Source organism: Sus scrofa, chromosome 4 (assembly GCF_054392235.1).
Source record: "Sus scrofa isolate SSC_HxYL_T2T_F1_AM1 chromosome 4, Sscrofa_HxYL_maternal_Yorkshire_Landrace_v2.0, whole genome shotgun sequence".
In the NCBI taxonomy this organism is placed as follows: Eukaryota; Metazoa; Chordata; class Mammalia; order Artiodactyla; family Suidae; genus Sus; species Sus scrofa.
This window is the reverse complement of record NC_139386.1, coordinates 101629226-101646890: the sequence shown is the minus strand read 5'-3', so window position 1 is coordinate 101646890 and position 17665 is coordinate 101629226. Positions and strand designations below refer to the sequence as shown.

The 17665-nt window shown below is 42.2% G+C and overlaps 1 protein-coding gene across 1 annotated transcript in view; it reads left to right on the top strand.

Moving 5' to 3' along the window:
• The first annotated feature begins 1982 nt into the window (after positions 1–1982).
• CRCT1 (cysteine rich C-terminal 1) overlaps positions 1983–17665 on the top strand; it is a 239033-nt gene continuing 223350 nt past the window's right edge. The window contains exon 1 of the mRNA XM_085023111.1: positions 1983–2080. The gene's annotated coding sequence lies outside the window, so the exon portion shown is untranslated. The remainder of the gene's footprint in view (positions 2081–17665) is intronic.

Here is a 17665-nt window from a genome sequence, read left to right as displayed (position 1 = left end):
CAAGACCTGGTTTGCAAGGGTCCTTGTGGGAAGGGAAAGAAGGACAGAAGCAGTGAAGCCAGGATGAGTGTGCCTAGTGGATAGGGTAGAGTGATTCTGTCAGCACTTCAAAGCATCAGGTGTTGGAGTCAAACTTTCTCTCCCTTGCTGTCCTCCTTAAGGCTCTACCCAGGAATCTAGAAGGACTTTTTGAGATGATCCACTCTATTAGTCAGGGTACTCCAGAGAATCATAACCAATAGGATATGTGTGTGTGTGCATGCACATATATATATGAAAAGATTTACTGTAGCGTATTTGTTCATGCAATTATGGAGGCAGCAGACTCCAAAATCTGCAGCTTGAAGACCCAAGAGATCCTATGGTACAGATGAAGTCTGAAAACATTCCATTGGATAATTCCCTCTTTCTCAGGGTGGTGGGTCTTTCTGTTCTATGCAGACCTTCAGCTGATTAGATGAGACCCATCTACACTGTGGAGGGAAAGATCACTGATTTAAATGTTAATGTCATCCAAAACCACTATGTAACAACATTGTCAATCGACTATAATTTTAAAAAAATCAGTAAGAAAAAAAAAAGCTGTGCAAATTGACACATAAAATTGACTGTCATACACACACATTCCCTTCATTATCCTTGGAAGGTTGATAGTGTTCCTGGATTTTAGTCATTTGAGTACCACTACCATGATTTTCTGTAACATCTGTGTATTATTTATTCAAGATTTCTTTTAAAACAATGTTAAGTACTCAGTTTTGTTTTTTTGTTTTTTTTTTTGGTCTTTTTGGGGCCGTACCCATGGCATATGGAGGTTCCCAGGCTGGGGTAGAATTGGAACTGTAGCTGCTGGCCTACACCACAGCCACAGCAACCTGGAATCTGAGCCATGTCTGCGACCTATGCCATAGCTCATGGACAACAGGGGATACTTAACCCACTGAAAGAGGCCGGGGATCAAACCCGCCTCCTCACAGATACTAGTTGGATTTGTTAACTGCTGAGCCACATGATGGGAACACTAAGTACTCACTTTTAAAGTTAGACCTTGTGACATTGCTTATCAGAGACCTTTCCCTTCCTGGAATTCTGTTGTATCTATAGGATAAGAGGGCAGGACTAGGAAAGATTTATAAAGTCTCTGCAGGATGTGGGTGACTTCCCTAACTCCTGGTCTTTTTCCACCCCTTTCTTGTCTTTGACCTTAAAATGACAGAACTTAACTGACTGGTAAATTTTGTAAGGGTACTTGGCTCAGGTCGGTCCTCCTTCTACCCCTCTTCTACTGGGAATTGCAGAGATTCTCCATGCCATCTTCGGGGCCTACAACTGTACAGGGAGGCCTGCCCCCAGAAAAGGGTTGTATTAGTAATTTTTTTTCTAAAACACCTAAGATTAAATAACTCAAGCATTTGGAAAAAAAGCATACCTCGCACCTAAAACTATCTTCTATCTTTTTGGGAAACACCAACGAGGGCTCAGTTGAGGACAAAAGAGTCTGAAGATCCGCCTGACCACCTGGGGGCGCAGTTGCCTGCCGACCCCGAAGCCTCGGATTTTTATTCCACCCCGAGCACCAGCGGCTCACGGTGCTGCGCCCCTTCCCCTGCAGAGGCTGCCGGGGGCTCCCACACCCGCCCTCCACGGGAAGCCCAGAGCCGAGCCCTGCGGTGCCAAGGCTCCTCTCCATCAGAGAAGGGCTGGTGCGGCCCGTCGGAGCGATAGGGACCAGACTAAACACGACGTCCTTCAAGAAGCGGAGGAGATGGGAGCGCGCGGGGTGGGCAGGGAGCCCGTCCGCCGGCCTCCTGGGTAGCCCCTCGCCCATTCCGGGGATTGGTTTGGAAATGGCGTGAAGCGCTGCCTCGGGTATCCCCGCTCGCAGGAGCAGCTTACTCCTCGTCGGGCCTGGTCTGGAGGGAAGTAGAGAAAGCCACTTCCGGGAGGAGGAGTTGTACTTCCGGGGAAGGGCGGGGCCCTGCGGATTCAGGCCTGAAAGGCGGTTGGGAGCTTGACAGGCCTGCGAAGCGACCATGGCACGGAGCTTACATGACCTTCTGGCGAGCGTCCTTCTTCAGAGGTGGGTGAGACGGGTGCGGCCTTTGGGATCCAGAGCCCAGCAATGTCATGCCTGGCTTGAGGGGAGGAGTGGTTCGTGTTGCACACCTGCCAGTGCAGATGTGCTAGGACTCCTCAAGCGCCATGTGCATGCCTTCGTAATTTTTATTTCATTTACATGGTGTCACTGCTTTACTTAAATGAAAACATTTTATTTATTTATTTATTTATTTATTTAATCTTTTTAGGGCCGCACCTGTGGCATATGGAAGTTTCCAGGCTAGGGGTGAAATCGGAACTGTAGCCGGTGGCCTACAACACAGCAACACCAGATGCCAGCAGCGTCTGTAACCTACACCTCAGCTCAGGCCACGCAGGATTCTTAACCCACTGAGAGAGGCCAGGAATCAATCCTGCGTCCTCATGGATACTAGTTGGGTTCGTTACAGCTGAGCCAGGACAGGAACTCCTGAAAATATTTATCTTAAGAAAAACTTCCTTCATCTCTAAAATAGTGGTAATGATATGTGTGTCAACGGATTGATGTACAGAGTAAATAAAATAATATGTGAAAATGCTTCTAAAAATGCCTGACACGTAAGAGCTCAGTACTTGGGACTTAGTCTTATTATCATTAGTGGAAATAAGCTCTGGGAAACACTGGGACATGAGGTTCTTCAGAGACAGTTTTAACTCTTCCAGGAAATTTTAAAAGCTCTGATTTGCAGCCTGGCTTTCTTCACTTTTTTTTTTTTTAAATATTTTTATTTTTTCCATTAGAGCTGGTTTAGTGTTCCGTCAACTTTCCGATGTACAGCAAAGTGAACCAGTCACACAAACATATATATTCTTTTTCTCATATTATCCTCTGTCACCTTTTTTTAAAAATAGAGTATAGTTGATTTATAATGTTGTACTAGTTTCAAGTGTATAACAAAGTGATTCAGTTATACGTATACATATATCCTTTCTTTTTTTCCCATACAGATTATTACAGAACATTGAATAGACCTCCCTGTGCTATATAGTAGGTCCTTGTTAGTATCTATTTTATATATAGTAGTGTGTATGTGTTAATGCCATCCTCCCAATTTATCCCTCCACCCTAACAGTTTACCCTTTGGTAACCATAAGTTTGATTTTGAAATCTGTGAATTTTTTCTATTTTATAAATAAGTTCATTTGTGTCATTTTTATTAGATTCCACATATAAGTAATATCATATTTATCTTTGTCTGACTGTATGACAATCTTTAGGTCCATCTATGTTTCTGAAAATGGCATTATTCTTTTTTGTGGCTGAGTAATATTCCATTGTATGTATGTACCACATCTTTACCCATTTCTCTGTGGATGGACATTTAGGTTGCTTTCATGTGTCGGCTATTGTAACTAAGTGCTGCAGTGAACATTGGGGTGCATGTATCTTTTCAAATTATGGTTTTCTCTGGATAGATGCTCAGGAGTGGAATTATTGGATCATATGGTAGTTCTATATTTAGTTTTTGAAGGATGCTTCATACTGTTCTTCATAGTGATAGTACCAATTTGCATTCCTTCCAGCAGTGTAGGATCTCCCTTTCTCCATACCCTCTCCAGCATTTATTGCTTGTAGACTTTTTGATGATGGCCATTCGACTGGCTTCAGAAGTTCTTCATCCTTTTTTATGTGCAGTCTGAGTGCACTGGCTGAGGGGAGAAGTTACCTGACACTCCATTCACCACTGGAAATTCTAGTCAGTTTAATTGCTGAGGTAACCATTAAGCAGAGTTGCCAGCAGGTGGCCCCAGAGCACTGTGGTTGTGTTTGCCTTTTTTGGGTCCCCTGATTTTTTAAGGGCTTGCTGAATATCTATCCACACTTTAGTGTAGGTATTATGGCGTTTTAGGGATGCTCGAGCATAAGGGCAAGAGATCCTGGCTGCAGGGAGAATATAAGTGATTTGATCTTGTAGTTTTCCTCTTTCCCCAATTTTTTTAGCCTTTATTTGATTCATTCATATATTCATTCTTCAAATATTTATTGGATGCCTACTCTGTTGCACACACTATCAGAAACTTGATATATATCAATGAACTAGAACTGACGAAGATCCTTACTATCATAGAACTTGCATTCTGGCAGGCAGTAATAAAAACAATACATTATATAGTGTGTTACAAGTGTTATTTTTAAAAAAAGTATAAACCAGGAGTTCCTGTCATGGCTCAGCAGAAACAAATCCGACTGGGAACCATGAAATTGTGGGTTCGATCCCTGGTATCACTCAGTGGGTTAAGGATCTGGTGTTGCTGTGAGCTGTATTGTAGGTCAAAGACGCAGCTTGGATCTGATGTTGCTGTGACTGTGGTGTAGGCTGGCAGCTGTAGCTCTAAATTGATCCCTAGCCTGGGAACCTCCATATGACACGGTTGCGGCCCTAAAAAGCAAAAAAAAAAAAAAAAAAAAAAAAAAAAAAAAAAAAAAAATTATAAACTAGTGTGCGTAAGGGTGGGGTTGTTTGTACGTGCTGATTGCGGTATTGAAATGCGGGGCTAGGATAGGGCTTATTAGGGAGGTAGGATTTAAGCAAAGATTCAGAAGAAACAAAGTTAGCCAAGCAGAGATTTGGGTGAAGAGTGTTTTAGATACTATGAAAAATTTGGAACAGTTACATTTATCTTTGTATAGATGAGGTAATTGAGGCTCAGAGAAGTGAAGTGACTTGTTTAAGGTCTTAACATGAGGTTGCTGGCAAAACTGGTGTAGTTTCCGTTCTTAATTTTAGCCCCATCTTCCTTCACCAGATTACATTACCAGTCTGTTTGCTAGGGTGATAGTGGCTTCTTGTAAACCTGCAGCAATACATAGCTTGCTTAAGTGATGACTCAGGTTGACTTGGCATATTTCTCCTCTTTAGGTAATACCAAACTCTTTGTGATATTTCGTTTTCTTTTTCTTTTCACCATTTCTAGGGCCACTCCCATGGCATATGGAGGTTCTCAGGCTAGGGGTCCAATCGGAGCTGTAGCCACTGGCCTATGCCAGAGCCACAGCAACGCCGGATCTGAGTATCATCTGCAACCTATACCACAGCTCACGGCAACACCGGATCCTTAACCCACTGAGCAAGGCCAGAGATGGAACCTGCAACCTCATGGTTCCTACGGATTCGTTAACCACTGAGCCACGACGGGAACTCCTCTGACTCCTCTGTGATCTTTCTTTTTTCAACAAAAATGTATTTGTTTAATGCTGTAGGGGATAGAATTGAGGCATGGTCCCTGCACGTAAGGAGCCAATAATCTGTCCATAAATATTTTAGGCTTTCATTTCCTCTCTTTCATCTACTTTCAGTATTTCAAAGTATTCCAAAGATATCCTTTGATGATTTCTACCTACAGCCTAAACTTAGAATTGAGTCAAGTTCTCAAACTTAGTTACCCAGTCTTGGTGTCTAGGTTCCTGAACTCTTCCCCAGATTCCTTTTGTTGCCAGTTTAAATGGTGCCCTTGGTTATCACTTGGTCAGAAGTCTGTGCTCCCTCTACCCTGTGTTGGACCAGTCTGTGAGATCAGGCTTATGCTTTGTCCTCTGCTCCTGGGCTTTGATCACATACCCCACCTGGATGCTTAGTTCCCCCTAAGAACTGTCTCCTTACCACCTGTTTTCACAGTTGTAGAGATCTCTCCATTTGATTGGAGACTCTGTGTCTTCCTATTTGGAAATTGTGCTTCTTGGACATGACTTGTGGACCTGGAGACTGGTCTTGGTCCCCTCGAGCTGCCTCTGGCCCTGAGAACTCTGAACATGCGCTGAATCCCTTCCCTTCCAACCCACACTTGCTGCGAGGGGATTGTGGTTCTCCATGTCATGGTGCTTGTGAAACAGCAGTGAAGCAAAGAAGGCTGTATTTTCTTGTAATTAATGTCTGAGAACAACTAGTGTAGAGGAGAGAAGAGATTGGTAAGCCTGCAGTGGATAAAAATGAGGAAGTCTGGTCTTGAAGGATGGGTATAAATAATAGGTGTAGGGAGAGAACTAGGTAGGTGACAGGAGGCGTTGTGGGATAATGAGAGCTTAGTCTAAATGGAATGGAGAGGGTGTGTTTGGAAGTGGTGGTGGGAAGAGCTAGATAGTTAGGGAGGAGCCCGAGCAGGGCCAGGAGCACCCGGTCAAGAAGGTTGCATTACAGTATCCTCAGCTCTACTTAAGTGGGGAAGTTCCTAGGAAGTTGGTATAAAGGAGGGCATGCCGTTAGGACCTGTATGTCCACCTGCCTGTCTTGGAGGATTTTTTTTTTTTTTTTTTTTTTTTGTCTTTTTGCTATTTCTTCGGGCCGCTCCTGCGGCATATGGAGGTTCCCAGGCTAGGGGTCGAATCGGAGCCATAGCCACCAGCCTATGCCAGAGCCACAGCAACGCGGAATCCAAGCTGCATCTGCAACCTACACCACAGCTCATGGCAACACCGGATCGTTAACCCACTGAGCAAGGGCGGGGATAGAACCGGCAACCTCATGGTTCCTAGTCGGATTCATTAACCATTGCGCCACGACGGGAACTCCATTTGTGTGTGTGTGTGTGTGTGTGTGTGTGTGTGTGTGTGTCTTGGAGGATCTTGATTTACTACAATTTTGAATGCCCATATAAGAAAGGTTCCCTGAGTTAGATGTGGTATCCTGTTTCTTACTTATTGTCTGCTTGTTTATTCTCACTCTCCTCTAGCATATCCTGAAATGAATGCTGCCAGAAGGAAAGGACTCTGATTCTGGTTCCCTGTTGTGCCCTCAGAATCCACCACAGTATCAGATACTCAGTGCTCTGAAAATCTTTGTTGACTGAATGAATAAACCAATTGAAATATCTGTTTCTCCAAATGCACTCTGCCCTCTGCATGCTTGACTCTTTTAGTGCTGACAGCATCTTTATGGAAGCTTGCAGTCAGTTGTGATGAAGACATCTGCGCAGGACCTGTCTGCTCCTGAACTTTACAAGGGGATGAAACTCACAGTGAGATCTCCATTGTGACAAGGTAGCACTACACACACTGTTGCATTTTAGACGTGAAGGCTGAAAGCATGAAATGCAAACACTGAGAGGAAAGGAGAGAAAACTCAGAATCGGGGGCCACAAAGTATAAATTACATATTTCTACACATAACTAGCACATTAACTGTTCTGGTTTCTTCCAAGTGGCCGAATCACATAGTGGTCAAGAGCATGGGCTCTGGAATCAGATTGCCTGGTCTTAAATCCTGTTCTCAGATCCTTTCTATGGCTCAGTTTTCTTGTCTCTGAAATGTAAGTGAGAATAATATTGCCCTCACAGAGTTGTGGTGATTGAGTTCTTAGAGCAGTGCCAGCACATATTAATGCTCAACAAGGCTTAACTATTATTATTAGCTCTGGGTATTCAGTGGGCCATGGAGACAACCTGTGTTCTCTTGCTTCTTTGGGTTGCTGCTCTGAAACAGGCGGCCTGGTTTCATCAAGATGCAGCTGAGGGTGTGGTAGGAAGGGGTGTTGCAATTTGTTGAGAGAGGAGCGAGTTCCTGCAGGAGGTGGCAGTGGCTACAGAGGGAGGTACCAGGTCCAGGTGGGATTATTTCAGGTGGAATGTGCACGCAATTCCCTGACCCAGTGAAGGCAATGTTACCAGCTAGCTGCGTACGTGCAGGGCTGCCCAGAGACTGGGAGAACTCTGTTCCTGCCCTGGTTTTGCTTTGTAGGAGGAGAAGGCAGCCAAGTCTGAAGACTGTGGGTGTTATGCCTCATCACAGTCCTGCTCCACTTCCCCATCCTCTCCTTCCTCAGATGACTCTCTCCAGCTCCATGAGCTCAACTGAATGCCTCGTTTCAAGAGTGGTGTGGGTATTGAGGTGGACCAGGAGGGTTTGATGCTCTTCCCAAACTGGTTCACCATAAAAAGTTACTTTTCAGCACTAAGTCCCATCCCCGCCCCCATATCAGGCACTTAATTCTCTCTCTCTCCTTCTACAAATAGAGCCAAGATGGCCTTGATAACTGGTTATTTTACATTGTAGAATGATTTTTAATGTGCTGACTTTTGAGATACTTGGAAGTGAAGCACTTTAGAGCTGCAGAAATAGCTGTGGCCAGCTCTGTGCGGTATTGATGAGGTCTTTCCCCGCCCCTTCACACCGGTGTGCTCCGAGGGTCCTTCAGTCCTGAGGGACCTGAGGACCATGACATCAGCTTTCCTCTCTTCTAAATGCCAAAGGCAAGGTACAGGTGTGAGACATTCAAATTTGAGGGAAGATGTTATTGCCCAGAACTTTTTTTTTTCTACTATACTTCTCTGCAGAATAGAGAAAAGATTACCTGAACAGGCATGGAGGGAGATGGAGAAAATAAGAGTAGGATGCAGCATGTGGGTCTGTGCTCCTCCCTTGCCCCAGAGTGATTGGGAGGGTGGTGCGCTTTTTTTTTTCCCTTGACAAAAGGCATCAGTGTATTTTCTCTTGGAATAAGCCTTGATCAGGGTAAGCAGTTCTTTTTGTAGCACATTGTCCTCTGCCCAGAAATAAAGGAGCATCTTTGAGTGGACATTCCAGTACCAGTGAACCTTCTCTCTTTGAGAGAGAGAAGGGCGTCCTCCGGCTGATGGGACATGTGCCTCTGTTAGTTTTCACTGAGGTGACTGCCAGCCTAGTAGAGAGGCCCTTCTGAGCTGTGGAGGATAAAATGTGGTTTGGCACATGTTGGTGTGAGCAAGGGAGCTGAGTCTCTGTTAGCCCAAACAAGGCATCAGAGGACATTTGAAAGTTCCAATTATTCCTGGATTCTTGCTGTCCTCCTCTTCACCATGCTGACCTATTCACTTTTCTATTCCATCTTTTAAAGATTTGAGTCTTGGGATATGGTTTTACCTTGCCCATATTGGTCCATATGGTTCTCAACCTCCAGTCTCTTCTGTGTGAGCCCCTCTCTCCATTCATCCCTTGATTCTTTTCCCAGAGCTCTTTCTAGAGCCAAAAGAGCCAAAAGCACTCCCTGAACTGGAGTTGCTCTTCATTGCCAATATTCTGAAATGTCTCTGTGTGCTCCCTCAGGCCATTTCACACATTCAGTGCCAGCTTGATTTCCCAGGACCGAGTATTTTACTGCCTGTTGGGGGATATTCTCCTTCAGCTTTCCCTGCTCCTTGATGCAGTTGGCAGCAGATTTCCAATATCAACTGTTCTCAGTTCTTGTTTGTTTTTCTTGGTAACATCGACCACCCCTCTCTGATGGAACCTATAGTTTCAGATCATTGAATTAGAAAGTTACTGACAGAATTTTGAGAAACTACCTCCTAGCCTCAACTGAAACCAGACCTGTTCTGAGTGACACTGCTTTTCAGCAGTTCCAGTGCAGAACACTCAGCTTCATTGTGCTGTGGCTGCAGGTGGGCGGAGCTTGTCTTTGCTCACCACCCTGACTTCTTTCAGTAACCCCTCTTCCATCAATGCACAGACACTCCATCCTCTTTCCAACCTCATTTTTTCCTCGACTAATGTCCTTGACCTACAACCATATTCAGCCATAAGCATGTTGGTGACACATCTGGATCCTTCCTTTCTTATCCTCCATTGATTTCTACCTCCACTCCACTCCACTTCAGCCACCCATTCAAATGGCCACACCCTGGACCTTGTCATTGCCCATGACTACTCCACCTCTAAAGCCAGGCCATTTCACACATTCAGTGCCAGCTTGATTTCCGAGGACTGAGTATTATACTGCCTGTTGGGGGATATTCTGAAGTTCCACTCATTGATCACACACAGAGCCTTCTGTCTCTTCTATTCCCAGTTCATGCTGAGTCCATTCTTATTTTTATTTTGAGTAATTGCATACCTGTCACCCAGAATTAATAGTAATAAAAATTTTGTCCTGTTTGTTTCAAGTCTTATTAAAAGGAATAATGACAGGTACATTTTCTCCTCTGTTCTTCCCCCACGTTCTGGCCACGTTCTGTGATCTTCCCTCCTCAAAAGCAACCACTGACATGAATTTGGTGAATATATGTGCATGTGTGTATTATAAGATGTAACTGTGTGTGTGTGTGTCTGTGTCTGCGTCTGTGTGTATCTGTCTGTCTGTCTTTTTAGGGCCGCACCCGCGGCATATGGATGACCCCAGGCCAGGAGTCCAGCTGGAGCTGCAGCTGCTGACCTACACCACAGCCACAGCAATGGCCAGATCCGAGCTGTGTCTGGGGCCTACACCACAGCTCATAGCATCACCCCACTGAGTGAGGCCAGGGATCAAACCTGCATGCTCATGGATATTAGTCAGGTTTATAACCTGCTGCACCACAAGGGGAACTTCCTTTTTTTTGGTGTGTTTTGAAATTTACATGATTTATTGCACCTAATTTACAACTTGATTCATTCATTTAAATGCGCTACTAATTGTTTATATATAATCACTATATAGGCAATTAGTAGTTCATTCTTTTGAAGTTTCCCATAACATTGCAATATAAGAATATTGTTCAGTTTATTTTTCCATTTCCACACTCATCATTAAAAGCAGTGCTACATCAAGCAGCCTTGTGAATGTCTTCCCACACAAATAGTCAGTGTTGAGCTGTGGCAGGTAGGTAGGACCACAGCTAGATGCTGTTGCTTTTGTGTGAGTTAGAAAGGCTTCCTGTTTGCCTGAACCCAGTCCTCTGAACACAGCTTGGCAAATGGTGCCTTGGGCATAGAAAAAGTAGCTTTGTGCTAGAGATGCATGGGTTATTAGGTGGATATGGATTAGAATTCTTGGACTTGGACCCTGTGGGCACCTCTGGACAGTGGACAGATTGCACAGCAATAGATGGTGCCTTGTGATAAGAAGAAAAGCTTTTTCACACCACTTGAATTCAGATGCTAGCTGTATAGCAAGCTGCTTTATCACTTTGCTTCTACTCTCCTCATCAGTAAAATGAGAATATGGAATTATCTTTCTCATGGGGGAGAGCATTATATATAGTAGTATTTAACATAGTAAGTTTAAAAAAATTTTTGATATGTATTTTAATTACCATGTGTTAATTTCTGCTGTACAGCAAAGTGATTCAGTTGTATGTATATATATATGCATTTAAAAATATTCTTTGCTATTATGTTTCATTACAAGATATTGAATAGAGTTCCATGTGCTGTGAACTATAACCTTGTGGTTTATTCATTGTATATATGATAGTTTGCATCTGCTAATTCCAGTCTCTATCCATCCCCTCCCCCCAGTCCTATCCCCCTTGGCAATCACAAATCTATTCTCTATGTCTGTGAATCTGTTTCTGTTTCATAGATAAGTTCAATTTTGTTATATTTTAGAATTTTAGATAACACATGTATGTGATATCATATGGTATTTGTCTTTCTTTTTCTGACTTACTTCACTTAGTATGATATTCTCTAGTTCCATCCATGTTGCTGCAAATGACATTATTTCCTTATTTTTTTATGGCTGAGTAATATTTCATTGTATAATATATATTAAGTTTATATAAATATTAGATGTTATTCTAGTCATAAAGGTATAACTTATTTTAAGACACAAGTCTAGGAGTGGAACTGCTGGTCGGTAGGGTGTGTATTTTGTGGTGATTTTTTTTTTTTTCTTTTTTTTTCTTTTTAAGGCTGCACCTATGGCGTATGGAGGCTCCCAGGCTAGGGGTCTAATTGGAGCTGTAGCCACTGGCCTATGCCATAGCCACAGCAGCGCTAGATCCAAGTTGCGTCTGTGACCTACACCACAGTTCATGACAATGCTGGATCCTTGACCCACTGTGCAAGGCCAGGGATTGAACCCGCAACCTCATGGTTTCTAGTCAGATTTGTTTCCATTGCGCCACGATGGGAACCCCTATTTTGTGGTGATTTGTAATAATGACAAGAACAGCTACAGCAACAACAACAACACAAATAATAAGCGTAGCCACTAACATTTGCTGGATGATGACTGTGGACCAGGCACTTTTCTAAGTGCTTTGCCTATATTGACTATGTAGCTGCAGACATTCCCTGTGTCCTTAAAAAAAAATATATATATGTATGTATATTTTTTAGGATCCATATATATATATTTATTTATTTTAGGCTCCATCTCTGGGCTATTTATTTGGATATTTTGATCTGTTTACTCTTGTAAGTTCTCTATGGCTTATTTATTATAACTTTATAAAATACATTTTATATTCATGCTCATTACTTATTAGAATCCTCTTTTTGGCTTCTGGAACACCATTTCCCCCTGCTTCTGCCCCTACTTTGACTCATCTTTATCGGTGTTCTTCACTGACTTGACTTTACTCTGTTCCTCGCACTCCACTTAAAACCTTTCCCAACTTTGCTCTTCCAGCCACAATTCCTGATACTCTTTGCCTACGTGTTTCAGCCAAAGCCATCTGCTCTTTGGTCACTGAGCACACTACTGCTTTGACATTTTTGCCCATGGAGTTCCCTTTGCTGGCTGTGCAGTCTGGGAGTATTGCGTGGCAGATTTGTCACAGCTGTGTCTAATAAGACTGCCTGATGGCTAAACATCTTCACCATCTGGAATAATCTGACTGGGACTTGTAGATAAGGACCAAGCAGGAGCCCTGAGTACTCCTCAGGGATCTTACACACGTTGGATAGAGCATACAGAGTGGGGGAATCAGAGGGCATAGGTACAGGGTACAGGGCAGAGACAGGGAATTCTGGCTGTTGGGGAATTGATTTAGGGTCTTGGTTTTTTAAAGTGTGCTAGACATTGGGAGGTTGTTTACAATTAGTCCTTAGTGAACCTTGGATAAGGCATGTACTAAGAAGGACTAGGTCATGAAAAAGGCTACCCTCTGGAGTTGAAGCTACTGAGAACCATTAAATGTGATGAGATAAATGTGAGGAGCAGCAGGGATCTTCCCTTAGACTTGTTCTTAAGTGTGTTGCTAATGAGCAGGGGAGTATTTTTGCACAGAGGGTAGGAAAGGGAGAGTCAGAGGATGAGTAATGGTTGATGTTTCTCCAGCAGTGTACAGATGAGGGGACTGCTCTGGTCCTGGATGTTTGTCTGTTTGTTTTTTAGCTGTACCTGCATCCTGCAGAAGTTCCCAGGCCAGGGATTTAATGGAGGCACAGGAGTGACAAGCCAGTAAAATGAGTGTAGCATTTCTAGTCACAGGGTTGCTATGAGAGTAGAATAAAGCAATAAATAATATATTAAATAATATATGTAAAAGCACTTAATTGAATATTCCCAGCTCATTTGGAACGCAATAAAAATGTTTCATACTCTTTCGGTTTCAAGACAAATTGTTAAAATCATCAGGTTACCAAATCATGATAGGGCAACCCCTTAAGAATCAAACTCCTTTGCTCTAAAGCTCATCTAACAACCTCTGATAGCTCTTAAATGCATCTATGCAGCAGGAGTGAAGTTCCCATGAGAGACAGCTGGTTCCTATTCAGTGAATATTTATATTTTGTTAAAAATTGGACTGTTAAGATTTTCCTTAGTATGAATCTGTCTCCCTGAGATTGATTATATGAGTGCACAGAAAGAAAGTAACCTTTTTTAATTTTCAGAAATGTGATCCAGACCCTGGATAAGTTATTGATATCCTGTAAGATCCTGCTCCAAACAGTCTACTCCTTTCTCTTCTGTTTTTTGGGGTTTTTTAAGGTGAAACTTTCTGGTTCTTAGATTTTAGAGTCGTAACAAGGAGAAGAGGAAAACTATGACAGACTTGACTTAGCTTTACAAATAGGCATTTATTTGAGTTTTTGCTTTATCTTAATTTTGTTGCTCCTGAACCCAGAAATTTGGAAGAACCAAAGAGTAAGGTTGAGATGTTGCCTGGAAAAAGGGCCAGGGTTTGGTTCTCTTCCCTGCAGACGCAGATGTGCACTGATGTCAGTGTCTCAGTGTTGATTAGACTCAGAGAAGCTGTTTCTTTGTAACTAATCTAACGAGGGCCTGAAGTGTGAAAACTAGTATGCCGGCTTATTAATTTACAATCAGAAATGCAGTGTCAGAAACACTAGGTCTGTGTATTAACCTGGCGAGAGAATGTTTTCTCCTTTTGGGAAAATTACAGGAAACCAACATTTCAGAAGAGTCCCTGGCGATTTTTGAATCTGAACCAGGCAATTGGTTGTGTGATTCAGATGATGAATCTCATCAGGCAGAGATGTGCTTATGCATTTATTTCAACTACTGGGATGTTCTAGACCCTAGATGTCAGTGGACTAGCTTGTCAGAGCACCTTCTTCCTTGAGCAGTCCTTGATGGCATCCTCAGATTGACCTTTGTGTCCTCCATTTTGTGAAATAATTATGGTTTACAAATAAATGTAGGGAATGATATAATAAACATCAACTTGCTTAAGAAAACTTTTGGTGTTATTTAATCTTTCAATCCCATTTTTTTCCCCAGCTCTCCAGAGGTGAGCACTATCCCGAATCTGGTGTTTAACATTCCCATAAAGATTTTTCTATTTTTTTTATGGCCATACCCACAGCATGTAGAAGTTCCTGGGCTAGGGGTTGAATCAGAGCCATGACAATACTGCATCCCCTATCTACTCAGCCAGGCCAGAAATTGAACCCACATTCTTGAGGAGACTGTGTTGGGTCTTCAACCTGCTGAGCCAAAATGGGAACTGTCCCATAAAGATTTTTATATTTACCAAATGTGTGTTAAGCACAAATAGTATATGGTATTATGATGTATATTATAAAACTTTTAAAATGGTAACACAATATGTACATGTTTTACAATTTTTTAACTTAATATTTATATTTTGATCACTTCTCCGTATTAAGATATACTGATAATCCCTAACTTACAGTGGTTTGGCTTACACTTTTTCAACTTTGTAATGGTTTAAAAATGATACATATTCAGTGAAAACCATACTTTGAATTTTGAATAGGCTAGCGATATGCGGTACAGTTCTCTCTCTCGGCGCTGGCCAGTGGCAGCAAACCACCACTCCCAGTCAGCTGTGCAATCACGAGGGTAAACAGCTGATTCACTATAACCATTCTGTTTTTCAATTTCAGTATAGTATTCAATAAATGAGATGTATGCTACAGTTTATTATAAAATAGGCTTTGTGTTAGATGTTTTTTCCCAATTAAACGCTAATATGGGGTTCCCACTGTGGCTCAGCAGTTGACGAACCCAACTAGTATCCATGAGGATGCAGGTTCGATCCCTGGCCTGGCTCAGTGGGTTAAGGATCCGGTGTTGCCATGAGCTGTGGTGTATATCACAGACATGGCTCAGATCTGGCATTGCTGTGGCATAGGCTAGCAGCTGTGGCTCTGATTCCCGGTTTGACCCCTAGCCTGGGAACTTCCATATGCTGCAAGTGTGGCCCTAAAAGGCAAAAAAAAAAAAAAAAAAAAAAAAAAAGGCTATGGATCTTCAGGTGCTAATGTAAGTGTTCTGAGTATTTTTAAAGTAAGCTAAGCTATGATGTTTGGTAGTTTAGGTATATTAAATGCATTTTTGATTTAAGATGTTATATGGCCTTACAGTAGCTTTTCTTTTTTTCTTTTTGCCTTTTTCTAGAGCCATACCCGTGGCATATGGAGGTTCCCAGACTAGGGATCTAATCGGAGTTACAGCTGCCAGCCTATGCCAGAGCCACAGCAATGCAGGATCCGAGCTGCATCTGTGACCTACACCATAGCTCACGGCAACGCCAGATCCTTAACCCACTGAGTGAGGCCAGAGATCGAACCTGCAACCTCATGGTTCCCAGTCGGATTCGTTAACTGCTGAGTCATGACAGGAACTCCTATAGTAGCTTTATTGGGATGTAACCCCCATCACAAGGTGAGGAAGATCTGAATATAATGTAGGGGCAGAAAACTTTTTCCTTCTTCCCTTCCGGGTTCTTTGGCTAGCTTAATAATTAAATTGGTAAAAGATTAACTGGAGAAAAACAAATTTAATTTCATACATATTGAGGTTCCATGAAAATATGAGACTCAAAAGCAGTCAGGCAGTAGATGCTTATATACCATTCTGAGCTAAGAACAAGGGGATAGGGGACTTCAAAGGGGAGGAAGACCATTCACAGGAAGATGAGAAGAGCATATGTTTGGTAAACAAATGTTTGCTGGGCCATGTAAATAATCTTTCTGATAAAAAGTTATCTCTGCTAATAGCTCTGATCTTGGTATAGGCCCCATTGGATATGAAATGGTATCTCATATTTTAATTTTATGTTTCCCTGAACATTGTTTTAAAAATGCCACTTAGCTGTTTGGGTATTTATTTTGGTGAACTTTCTTTTTATAATTTTTGCTGGTTTTTTTCCTAATTTGATGTTTGTAAGTTCTTTGTACAGTCTGGCTGTTAGTTACTTGTTGTTTATAGGTCTTGCCAAAGTTTTATCCTGCTTTGTGGCTTGTCTTTTTTACTTTTTGAGAGTGTCTTTTGATTTATAGACATTTATTGTTTAATTGGGGCTGTTCTAGATGTTCCATTGCTTTATATGTTTATTTTTACAACAGCTCCACACTGTCTTGAATAATAAAACTTTGTAATATAGTTTGGTATCTGATAAGAGGACCTTTCTCCTCCTTATTTTTCTTAAAAATGATCCTTGCCATTTGTTTTTTTTTTGGTTTTTTAGGGCCTCACTATGGCAAATGGAGGTTCCCAGGCTAGGGGTCAAATTGGAGCTGTAGCCGCTGGCCTTCGCTGCAACCACAGCAACGTCAGATGCAAGCCGTGTCTGTGACCTACACCACAGCTCATGGCAATGCTGGATCCTTAACCCATGAAGCTGGGCCAGGGATCAAACCTGTATCCTCATGGATGCTAGTCAGATTTGTTTCTGCTGAGCCATGATGGGAACTCTAATCCTAGCCATTTTTGATTCTTTGCTCCTTTATATAAATTTTAAAATTAGTATCAGGTTTCATAAAAGCCTTGTGGAGATTTTAAACAAAATCAACTTTAATGTGGTATAATTTACATATGAAATATACCATTTTAAATATGCTATTTTATGAGTTTTGACAAAAAAATATAACAATGTAGAATAAGTCCATCACTCTGGATTTTTCCTTTGGGTGGGTTCCTCTCTCCAGACAATTCATAAGTTCATAAGTTCCATTCCCAGTCCTACATAACCACTATTATGTAGAAATAGACCTTTCTATTTTTTTTGGCGGGGGGGGTCCTTGCCTTTTCTAGGGCCACACACATGGCATATGGAGGTTCCCAGGCTAGGGGTCTAATCAGAGCTGTTGCTGCTGGCCTACACCACAGCCACAGCAACGTGGGATCCAAACTGTGTCTGTGACCTACACCACTGCTCATGACAATGCCAGATCCTTGACCCACTGAGTGAGGCCAGGGATCGAACCCGCAACCTCATGGTTCCTAGTTGGATTCGTTTCCACTATGCCACGACAGGAACTCTGTAATCTTTCTATTTTTTATATTTTTAAATTCATCTTTAATAGTTTCATATAAATGGAATCATATGGTATGTACTTTTTTGTGTCTGACTTTTTTGATCAGTGTAATGTTTTTTTTTATAATTTTTATTTTTTCCATTATAGTTGATTTTCAGTGTTCTGTCAATTTCTACTGTACAGCAAAGTGACCCAGTCATATA